This window comes from Vitis riparia, chromosome 18 (assembly GCF_004353265.1).
Source record: "Vitis riparia cultivar Riparia Gloire de Montpellier isolate 1030 chromosome 18, EGFV_Vit.rip_1.0, whole genome shotgun sequence".
In the NCBI taxonomy this organism is placed as follows: Eukaryota; Viridiplantae; Streptophyta; class Magnoliopsida; order Vitales; family Vitaceae; genus Vitis; species Vitis riparia.
Genome location: NC_048448.1, coordinates 9,623,551 through 9,635,789, shown reverse-complemented (window position 1 = coordinate 9,635,789; position 12,239 = coordinate 9,623,551).

Sequence of the window (12,239 nt, the reverse complement as noted above, 5' to 3'; positions counted from 1 at the left end):
TTTGTTGTGAACAACAATAATGCTACAATTGAAATTCTAAGTGGGTCGAACTATAAGAGATGGAGATCAGACATAGAGTTTGTTTTAGGAATGATGGACTTGGACATGGCTCTACGTGAGGATGAACCTCCTAAGCCTACTAATGAAAGCACTAAAGCTATGAGAGCTCATTATGCGAAATAGGAAAGATCGAATCGTTTGAGTCTCATTTCAATCAAGAGGTCCATTGCTCAGCATCTCCTTAGAGGAATACTTGAGAGCAACAATTCTAAGGAATTTCTCATTGTTGTGGGAAATCAATACCAAACATCTGACAATGCCGAAGTTGGGTATTTTATGGATGAATTGATGAATATGAGGTATAATGATATGAAAGGGGTTCATGAGTATATCCTAAAAATGGTGCATCTTCAGACTAGATTGAAAGCACTAGACATTCCCATTCCCGATAAGTTTATTGGTCATCAAGCCCTCAATACTCTACCATCTTCTTTCAGCTAAATCAAGACTGCATACAACACCCTGAATCAATCTTGGGGTGTGAATGACCTGATCACTAAGTGTGTGGCTGAGGAAGAAAAGCTGAAAAGAGAAAAGAATGAATCTGCTCATCTCGTTGCTCTTGGAAAACTGAAGAATCAGAAGAGAGTTGAAAAAGCTAGAAGCCTAACTTCCACAGTCATAAGAAAAGCAAGAATTTCAAGAAGAGTAGGAGTGAGAAGCAGAAGAATGGAAATGAAAATGCCAAGAACACAGACCTTAAGTGCTATCACTGCAACAAAAAGGGTCACAAGAGGGTTGATTGCTTTAAGTTTAAGAATTTGCTAGAGAAGAAAAAGAAGGAATAAGGTATGTTATCTGCCTATGTTTGTTTTGAATATAATTTAGTTAATGTTCCTTTAGATTCATGGTGGCTTGACAGTAGTGCTATTGTTCATGTTGTAACTTCTTTACAGGGGATAAGAAATCTGAGGAAGCCAAGTGAAAAAGAGTCAAAGCTTAAAGTTGGCAGTGACATCGGGATTGATGTTGAGCATATTGGGATTGCTGTTTTAGAATTAGATTATGGTTTTCAGCTTGTTTTGGACAATGTTTTTTGTGTACCTTCATTTAGAAGGAATATAATTTCCCTTTCAATACTTGACAAAACTGGATATAGTTTCATTTTTGCAAATAAAAGAGTTGAGGTGATTTATGACTCTAAAGTGATTGGCAATTGTGTTTTGTCTGACGGGCTTTATAGATTGTCGTTGTTATCTGCTTATTCTTACAATGTTGAAAACAGTGTTGCTAAAAGACCTTTGACTAAGGAAAGATCTTCATTGTTATGACATAAGCGTTTGGGGCACATTTCTAAAGAACGAGTGTAACGCTTAATTAGTTATGGGATTCTTCCTCACCTTGATTTTGATGACTTAGAAATTTGTGTTGATTGTGTGAAAGGAAAATTGACAAAGACTAAGAAAAAGGGTGCAACTCGTAGTCAAAATTTGTTGGAGATTGTTCATACAAACATTAGTGGGCCTTACTTCACTACCTTGTGTGGCAAAAAGTACTTCATTACATTCATTGATGATTTCTCCCGATATGGCTATGTATATTTGATCAAAGAAAAAGCAGATGCTCTTGAAATGTTCAAAGTCTTCCAAATTGAAGTTGAGAAACAACTGGGGAAAGTCATCAAGATTGTAAGATTTGATTGAGGTGGTGAGTATAATGGGAAGCATGGTGATGCTGGACAATAAAAGGGGCTTTTTGCAAGGTACTTACAAGATAATGGTATTGTTGCTCATTATACTATGCTTGGTAGTCCTGAACAGAATGGCGTGGCAGAAAGGCGCAACCGCACTCTTATGGAAATGAAGAGGAGCATGATGAGTAGATCAAATTTGCTAGAATACTTATGGGGTGAAGCCATTAAAACAACAACCTACATTCTGAATCGTGTTCCTAGTAAGTTTGTGCCTAAAACACCGTTTGAATTATGGACAGATAGAAAACCCAGTTTGAATCATTTTAAAGTATGGGGATGTCCAACTGAGGTGAAAATCTATGATCCTTCTTTAAAGAAGACAGATTCGAGAAGTACTAGGTGCTACTTTATTGGGTATCTTAGTCACTCAAAAGGATACAAGTTTTATTGTTCGACTCGTGGCACTAGAGTTGTTGAGTCTCAAGTGGCAAAGTTTTTAGAGTTGGATGTTGTGATTACTACTCAAAAAGTGCTATTTGATAGCTTATAATTAACTCTTTTAAATACTTTTGAGTAGTAGTTATCACTTTTTAACCCAATTAACATATTAATGACCCTTGCAATCAATTCTAATCAAATTGTGTTAAGTTTTGGTGTTTTGATAGCTTTTTGATCACCAAAGCAATCAGAGATTGAGGAGGGTTCTTTGGAATCCTTGGCAAAGCAATGGAAAGCTCAGAAACATGTAGAACCAAAGCTTTGAAGTCTTTTGCCATAAGCAGATTAGGAACGCAAGGAGTAAAAGATGTCCGGACAGGGCATCCAGACAGGATGGCGGCGGAAGTCAATAATCCGGATAGGATATGCTATCGTCCGGGTGTGATGTTCACGAGTGCCGTGTGCTTCTCCTTGAGGGAGTCCGGATAGGAGAGCGCGCCACATGTCCTCTTGGGGAATCCAGATGGAGTTAATCCGGATAGCCTTGCGCGATCCGTGTCATCCGGGAGAGGGGTCCCTACATTTTGCACACGCAAACGGTCCCCCTTGCGCAACATAGCTCACTCCACCCGAGGAAGAATTCTATCTGTCCGACTTTCCACCTTCTCCGGATATTTCATATCCGGAATTCTGTGCGCCGACATTTCATATCCGGAATTCCATGCGCCGACATTTTACATTCGGATATCTCACAGCCGGATGGGAGAGGAGGACGTTTCAACTTCTCCGGATATACATATCCGGATCTTCTGATAACACTTACCCGGAGAGTTTTTCTCTCAGTATACAGTGCTGTGATGTTATCCTGAAGCTTCCTGATATTTTCGACCGACATCTTGAGATATTTATGACCGACATCTTGAGATATTTTCGACTGATATTTTGAGATATTTTGCTTTAGATATTTGATGTCTAAATCCCCAAACTCTCCTTGTAATCCACCTATCATAGGATTCCTTAGTCTTTAAGTAAGAACAAAGGGTGAATAACCCCTTATATATAGTTTGTAATTTCTTTTACACAAGTTATTGATCATAGATCGATCATATATGTAATAGATGTAGAACCTCTCGGGAGCTTGTTCTTAGAGGCATCCTTTGTACAGTTTTGGGAAGGAAGTAAAATACAAAGCACTTGCTCTGCTTTTCATATATATTTTTGTTTTCTTGTTATTTTACTTTCTAGCCAATCAAACTTTAAGGATTTTTCCTCAGATGATGAGAGGCTAGGCACTTCGTCTCTTAGAGTGAAGAAAGCTGGGTAATTTTCCTCATGCATAAAGTGGAAGTTTTGGTGTTTTAGTTTTTAATGAAGAGAAAGTGTGACCCGTTAATGGTTTTTATCTTTTTAGTTAACTTAAAACGCCTTTAACTCACCTGGGCCAACACTTGGTAAGGCAAGTGATCTCCATCCATTGAGATGCACTTGTTTATCTCTTGCGAGCCTTTGGGAGGTGGTTTGAAGGTAGGATTTTCTAGAATAGCCAACACTTGGTAAGCTTTTGGACTTTAAGGAGACATCCATTAGTTATCTCTTGCGAGCTTGAGAAGGAAAATCCAAGGTTAAAGATTACCTTGAATGGCAAATGCTAGGTGAGAGACACGAACCATTGCAAGTTGCATCAGTGAGAGGGATTTAGTGTTTGAACCCATTAAAGGGAAGCATCTGTACCACACCGGTTAGAGAATTAACTATATGTTAATTCTCTAATGCGAGGAAAAGAAACAAGTGACTGGAACTCTCTTTTTGTATGAGGAACCTGAGCCTAGTGATCTAAACTCCAAGAAACACTTTTCTTTGTAAGTAAAATCAATTACTATTTTTGGTTAGTTTAAAGCCAAACCTTTTTCGTTTTAAACATCTTTATGTTTTCTTTTAAAGCTAAACTTGAAATGAAAAGACACCAATTTAGCTTTGAATAAATATCAATTGTGAAGTGAAAACCCATCCCAGTGAACGATCTTAGAGCCACTATGCTATAGTAGCTTTGTCTTTGCTACCCTAGTTCATGGTGTAATAGGTTATAAATTTTGTTGATTACTACCTCAATCAAGGAGCACCAGCTGGACATGAATCAGCTGATACACCAAGTGGGCACAAATCATGTTGCTGATAGTATACCCTCTCAATCCAATGAAAGAGTAGAACCCATGGATGTTATTTCTTTACCCTTTTCAGTCTTAGACATCAACCTTGATGTTGGAGCTTTTGATTATGGGATTCAGCAAGGAGTTGCTATTGTTAATTTCCCCACTGTCGAAATAACCCCTATTGTAGATGAGATTCCTCCTGTGGAAATAAGGAGATCGCAAAAAACTAGAAGGCTTGCCTTTTCTAATGATTATTATGTTAACCTCGGAGAGAAGAGTATGACATTGGAGAAGAAGTGGACCCTACTACTTATCGTGAAGCTCTCAATAGTGATGGTAAATGAATGACTGATTGCCATGAGAAATGAGATGCAGTCTATGTCAGACAATGATGTTTGGGAATTTGTTGATCTTCCCAAAGGATATAAACCCATTGGATGCAAATGGGTATTCAAGACCAAAAGAGAAAACAAAGGAAATGTTGAAGATACAAGGCTCAGTTGGTTGCTAAAGGGTATACATAATGAGAGGACATTGATTTCACAGAGACTTTCTCACCAGTCTCTACCAAAGATTCCTTTAGGTTAATTATGGTGTTGGTAGCTCATTTTGAATTAGAGCTTCATCATATGGATGTCAAGACAACTTTTCTCAATGGTGATTTGAGTGAGGAGGTCTACATGTCACAACCTGAAGGATTTGAGGCAAATGGGAAAGATAACATGGTATGCAGATTGAAAAGGTCAATTTATGGTCTCAAGCAAGCTTTTCGTTAGTGGTACTTGAATTTTGACAAAATTGTGACGTCTTTTGGTTTTATAGAGAATAAATTTGATCAGTGTATTTACATGAAAGTCAATGCGAGCAAGTACATTTTCATGGTTCTCTATATCAATGACATTCTACTTGCTAGTAGCGATGTGAATCTCTTAAATGATACTAAGCGTATTTTGTCTGCTAATTTTAACATGGAAGATCTCGGAGAAGCATCTTTGTTTGTGTTGGGTATTGAGATTTATTGTGATAGATCTCGAAACCTCCTTGGGCTATCTTAGAGAGTCTATATCAATCGTGTGCTTAAAAGATTCAATATGCAGATGTGCAAAGATGGTGATGTACTTGTTGTGAAGGGAGATAAACTTAGTAATGAACATTGTCCAAAGAATGATTTGGAAAAGGATGCCATGAAGGCTATTCCTTATGCTAGTGCCGTTGGTAGCCTGATGTATGCACAAGCATGTATAAGACTTGATATCGCCTTCATTGTTAATGTTCTTAGTAGATATTTATCGAACCTTGGACATGATCATTGGGTTGCTGCAAAGAAAGTCATGAGATATCTACAAAGAATGAATGATTTTATGCTTGTATATAGGAGGGTGGATAATCTCGAGGTAGTTGGATACTCAGATTTTGATTTTAGGGGTTGTTCTAACGATTGCAAATCTACTTCAGGATACATTTTTATGTTAGCTGGTGGAGCCATTTCATGGAAAAGTGTCAAATAGAGCCTAATCGCATCCTCGACCATGTATGCTGAGTTTGTAGCTTGTTATGGTGCATCATCTCAAGCTGTTTGGCTAAGAAATCTGATTTCAGAGTTGCAAGTTGTTGATTCCATCTGTCGACCCATTGTGATTTATTGTGACAATAATGCAGCTGTGTTCTACTCTAAGAACAATAAGATTAGTACGAGTTCTAAGCATATGGAAATCAAGTACCTTACAGTCAAGGACTTAGTGAAGAAAGAAGAAATTGTGATTAAGCACATAAGAACTGAGTCCATGCTAGCTAATCCTCTAACCAAAGGTTTAAAGCCCATAATGTTCAAGGAACATGTTGTGAATATGGGTGTCATTAAGTCTTTTGCTTCTTCGGTTTAGTGGGAGCTTTTGTGATTTCCCTTATTTCAATTATTGTTTTGTGTAAACATTGATCATTATTGTTATGCGACTTGCAAAATTAAAATCTTTTTATTATGATCATCATTATTAAGTATTATATTATAGCATGTCGTAATTGAATTACATACAACATGGTATCTTAAGATATTGAACCTTAAGAATTACAGTTGTATACTATTGGATGTCCTAAATACCACTATTTTGAGATCTTGTGGTGCACTTTGGTGACATATGACTTGTTAAAGTCAAGCAATTTCACATTGTTTAGAAATTACAGCAATTTCATTTTGTTGAGAAATTGAAATTACAATTTCATTTTGTTGGTAAATTGTAATGAGGACTGATAAGAAACAATGCATATAGATGATGATCACATGTTAGCATTGATTTCTTACTACATTATTGGGTTTACAATCCATGTCGATATGGTTATAAATATTAGTGACTATAAGGGGCATTATGTTTGTTGAGATTAACATATAGACCATCATAGTCCAATAGTAAGACCATGTTGGACTGGATACGTTTATCAAGATGCTACTTATAGACTATTATTTCTTTAAAAAAAAAAAGTGTGGCCACACAAAATAAACTTTTATGTACTTAACCCGAGAGTCTTATTTTCAAAATGAATTTAATGAATCCTCAAAAAACAATTAATGTAGCCCAAGTGAGAGAATGTTGAAAAATTTTTATATGGGCTAACATTAATTGAATAATTTGTATTTGCAAAAAAAAAAAAAAAAAAAGGGTTAATGGATAATCTATTATATAATGAGCCCAATTAACTAGTGTTCATATTTGGATTGAGTGTTGCATCTTTTGAATAGAAGCTCAGTTGAGTGGCAAGTGTAGGCTATGGGTCTCATTGAAGCCCATTATGGGAGGGCCCAATGAGAACCCAATATTGAGTTATGCTAAGTCCCCTCTTTAATCTAGATAAATGGTCTTTATGTTTTCCCATAGAGCCAACATAGTTGTTATCAAGATCATAGAGAGGAAGACTTGGTTGCAACAATCAATCACTTGTTTTTTTGTGATGGCTCAAACAAGTATGTTCTTTAAAGTGATTTTCTATTGTTAGTATCCTTTAATCATGTATGATTAATTTATGTGATTATGTAAATATTCTACACATCATAGCCTAACAAAAGATAAGAAATTCAGGTGTTTAACAAAACCTAATAACCGCGTATGATCTAATCATGCATAAGCGTTTAGACTGGGAACAACAAGATGCAAACTCTTCACTGTGCACATAGGGCTTGAACCATAGCTGATTACCCCTATCTAGGAAAAGCAAAGTAAAATAAAGTAAAATACAGAAAGTGAAGGGAGTCGCCCTAGGAGCCACCATCACTACAATCGCTAACAATGTTGACAACATCATCAATGATGGCTTGAAAGGCAGTAGCCCAAGGCAGTGCCAATGGTAGCCACCACTGATGGTGGGCACTGTCATGGGAATGCCACCATGTAGTAGTTCACCATACTGAAGGAAATCAAAACAAAACAAATGGGAGAAAGAAAAAGGAAGGAGAAAAGAAGACACCTAAATATAAGTCACCAGAAAAGTATTTAGAACGTTCGTTGGGGGCACCGATAGCATAGAGTGATGGTAGATAGAAGAAGATAAAGACTTTGAAAGTAGAAGATAGTGAAAATAAAGAGGAAGAGTATGTATTTATATTAGGGCTCAAATGAGGAAGCATGTGGCTCCCGACATTGGCACTTAGCATTGTATTTATCATTGCACGATTGCTTTGACAGTGTTATGCCCTTTGCTGCCACGTGGTAGCCACTTGGAACTTTTGAAATTTGAGTTTCGTCCAATTAAAGTCCAACTCAAGTGGGATGGAGCTTCCTCTCAGAGGATGTTGCCTAACCATCCTTGGTATCTTCACTCGTGAGATGGGGTATTGACTAGATCTGACCTTGTTGAATGAACTTGGAGCTCGAAAAACATGGCCCAAGATCCATGGCCTAGTATGGCCGAACAAAATGTGATTGGCCTCTAAACAATTCGAGTCCGAGATCGGCCTTGGCAATAACTAGAACCCCAATACCAAGCCTAAAAAATAGAGCTTTGATTAGAACCCATTGATTGGACAAACGTTGGGCAATTAATGAGAAAGATCCAAGACTATGAGGTTGTTTGACCATGTTGAACTAAATGGACTCACTCCAAAAGCTAGCATGACTAGGGTTGAAAACATCTCAAAATATCATCGATTTTCAATGAAATATTGCTTGTTGGAAGGGATCGATATGATATGTGGGGCAAATCTCATTGCTTTGATTTTTTGAGATTTGTCATTGTTCCGTTGATTTATTGATGATACTCCAATATTTCATTGAAAGTTATGATATTTCTTAGATATGTTGCGCGACATCAACATATCACCAATTTTTGGGTGAAATGTTGCCTACCTAACTAAACACTTGCACTTTGTATTCTCCAACTCAATCATTAGTTGCTTTCTTTTTTTAGCATTAGGGGATGACATGATGTTATACTTCACTTAAATGAATGACTCCTTTTTCAGAATTTCCTTCTTCCCTTTTCCATATAGTTATATTAATTAACCAATATTGCAACTAGACTTCCTTCATTACCTGACCTCTTAATTAAGAGTTGTGACTAGATTTTGATTTGCTTGTTAAATATTTTATAGCATAATACTTCACACTCCTCTGTAGAGAGCATATCGTTGTTACAAAAAAGAAGTGAAGATAACATGTTGTTTAACTTGATGACACTTACAAGTAAACGACCTAGCAGGTCAAAATGCCTTGGGACACCCTATAACTTCTTTTTGCCTTTGGTAACTTCAATACACCCATTTTCCTAAACCCTTGTTGCAGTCGAGAAGATTCAATATATACAAGGGAGTGAGATCTCTTCAAAGAAGTGAGGAACTATGTGTCCTCTCTTCTCCTGTTTTCTTAAATGCGTAGACAAACAAAATGTCACCTAACAGAATATTTAGGTTTTGTTGATGGTTGATTACAAGAAATTAGTGAATAACTTAGTGACATTGGGGTGGATTTGACATAATTGAAGTTTGAAACACGCACAAATCAACAAATTAGTGGATGGAAAGAGAGTCTCATTGAAAGACTTTGGAATAGAACTAGAGAATTTAAACTTCTTGAATAATTTCTTTTCTCAACACACATCAATTTTTCTCCATCATTGCTTTTATATCGAGCTATTTAACTAATTGTAACAATGTTTAACAAATTATCTAACTCCCGACAGCTTTCCTAGCTTCTTAAAGTGCTTAACTAATATCAGTTAGGATGCTTGAATCTCGAGTTAGCTTCTTGCATCTATAGTTATCTTCTTTCTTTCTATCACTCACCCCTGCCTTAAAAGTGAGACTAACAAATGAGTGATTTTTCTAGCTATTGTAAATTTTGAAGTTAGGATATTCTTTGTGAGGTAAAATAGGAATACCCACTCTCGTATCCACACCATACAGAAAGTGATTTTTGCTCATCAAAGGTAATTTTTTTTTTTTTGATCTGACCCTCTGCCAATGCTTTCCTCCATCGTCCATATTGGAGGTGAGACATTAGTATCATGACGGCCAGGGTTTCTGCTGCAGACAAATAATTTAGCAAAATAATAACAGTAAATCAAAAAGAAAAATGCCAATAATATAATTTGTTATATTCTTATTTTTATCATTTTGTTAGATAATAGATAATACTTGATTATTTTTTCTATTTTATTAGGTAACAGATACCTGGATGTTACAATAGGACCGTCCGATACGGTTGTGGTTAGCCTGAATGGACTATCTGCTCAGTCCACTTGGATTTTTGAGCCTAGTGCATGCATCTTCAAAGCTTTCCAGCCAAATCCATGCAGCTCGCAATCAGCTCTAACGCAACAGTCCATCATCATCCTGGCATGGTACCCATTATTTGTTCTTTTCATTTTCATAATCATATTTTGGATTATCCTTCTTTAAATTCAAGATTAAAAACTGGTTTATCTGAATTAACTTTATATCAAAAACTACAACCACGAGAAAACAAAACGTTTAGATGTAAGGATAGATGAGGCACTGATGCAACCTTTTTGGAGCCGACACTGCCCAAGTCTTTAAAATTACAGTGAAAATGAATAACATTACAAAGTTAAGTATTGCATTATTCTAAACTTGCTGCCACCTTTGTTTGCCATGTAAGACAACGTCGTTTTCAGCGAAACAATAGCATGCACCTCTCCCAATCCTAAAAAAGGAGCATTTTTATATAATAATCATTGTATATGTCCTGGTTCTCCGTACCATCTGTTTCATATTTATATATAATGAGCAAATGAACAACATTTGTGATGAACATGGTGCCGTGCTGTAATGTGTAAGAGATCAATGTGATTCACTGTCATAGGAGATCAAAATAATCATTGTGGACGTGCGGATAAGTGTAGGTATGCACGTTCATTGTAACAAGGTTCTCTGTGCTTAAAATACTCGAAATGCCACGAATGAAGAGCGTGCAGACTAGGAAATTTATAATATGTATAGATACAAAACAGATGAAAAACGTGGTGTTAGACTAATGTTGGAGGCCGGCCATGGTGTGGAATATCAAAACAAGCACTATGTCACAAGAAGCTTCAAATGATCCTCTCCATGGGCTTATATAGGAGGTAGGAAGCTTTTAGAGACTTTTAGAGATATCTACACTTAGCTACAAGGTGGAAGAGTGTGGAAGCTTTTAGAAAATGTTAGAGATGTCTACACATCTCTACACTTGGCTAGGACACCATTGGAAAAGTGTAGGGTGTTCTAGAATTTTCCGAATTCATATACATAGACTAGTATAAGAGCTTTTAAATTATTCTTGATTTGTAAGGAACCCTTCAAGGTTCTAGAGACTTCGTAAGGTGCCTATAAATAGGTTAAAGCCTTATTTGGCCAAAAGTACCACCCAAGAACCTAACCAACCAAGCAAGTGAGCTTCCAAACATTTGTAAAACTTCCTTTCAATAATAAAAGCTTCCTATTCTTTAAGTGTTGCATACGGTTTTCTTAGCTTCCAAATCCTATGCATCTTAACTTAGCAAACTAAGCATCAAGGGGAAGGCTAACTTAGCAACTTCCAAGTGGGGTGAGTTGTCTAAGTGCCGCACGTGATCTGACAACTAGCTATACTTCAAGCAAAAGTTCAATTTGATTTCAAGCAAGAGTTATTAACTTCTGTTCTTCGATTAAAACGGTTGGATAAACTATCATGTATCATAGCATATGATAGCAAAACTATCTAAGAAAAGTAAACTTTGTTTATTAAATTAATCTCTCGTTAGTTTTTCCTCACCATGTAATTAATTCACTGCCTACATCCGACTTCGTTTTTTTGATACTTTAATACTTTGGGACAATTTCATAATTAATTCCCTGAAGAAAAATGGTGAAATAGAACCAGAATTTCTTCTCATGAGTTATAGTATATGTTGGTATATGGACGAGAGGATCCCTTTGTTTTGCATGTCACATCATGTTCTCAAATGCGACCCGCTGGTTATGGATTGGCTACAATTAGTTGAATCTTTATTATAATTTTTATGTTGTGTGAGGGCTGATAAGATTATTATGAACAAAGAGGTTTGAATATTAGACTAATTCAACTCAATTAGCGGTGAAACATCAAGTAATCATGATTTTCTTGTGTTAAATCAGGCCAGCCGCCTCCCATAATTCGCATGTAATTATTACTTGCAGTTGAGAGTCTCTTTATCCTTGTTTATTTTTTGAGCAGCATCATTGTCCTTACATGAGAGATTAGGATAATGCCTAACTATTAATCAAATGGTTAATTAAGAAAAGTTTACTAATTGCCTGCAAATTATGAACTATAGACCCAGTGATCTCACAACCATGTTACACCTTTTTGAAACAAACTTTTGTACAAAAAGCGCTTCATCCTTTAATGCAAAGTAATAATCAGTAAATTTACAGGAAAATAATTATAATGACGCTTCTCCATGATAGATATATGGATAAGGAAGAAATCCCTTTATATGGTATGCAAGCTCTT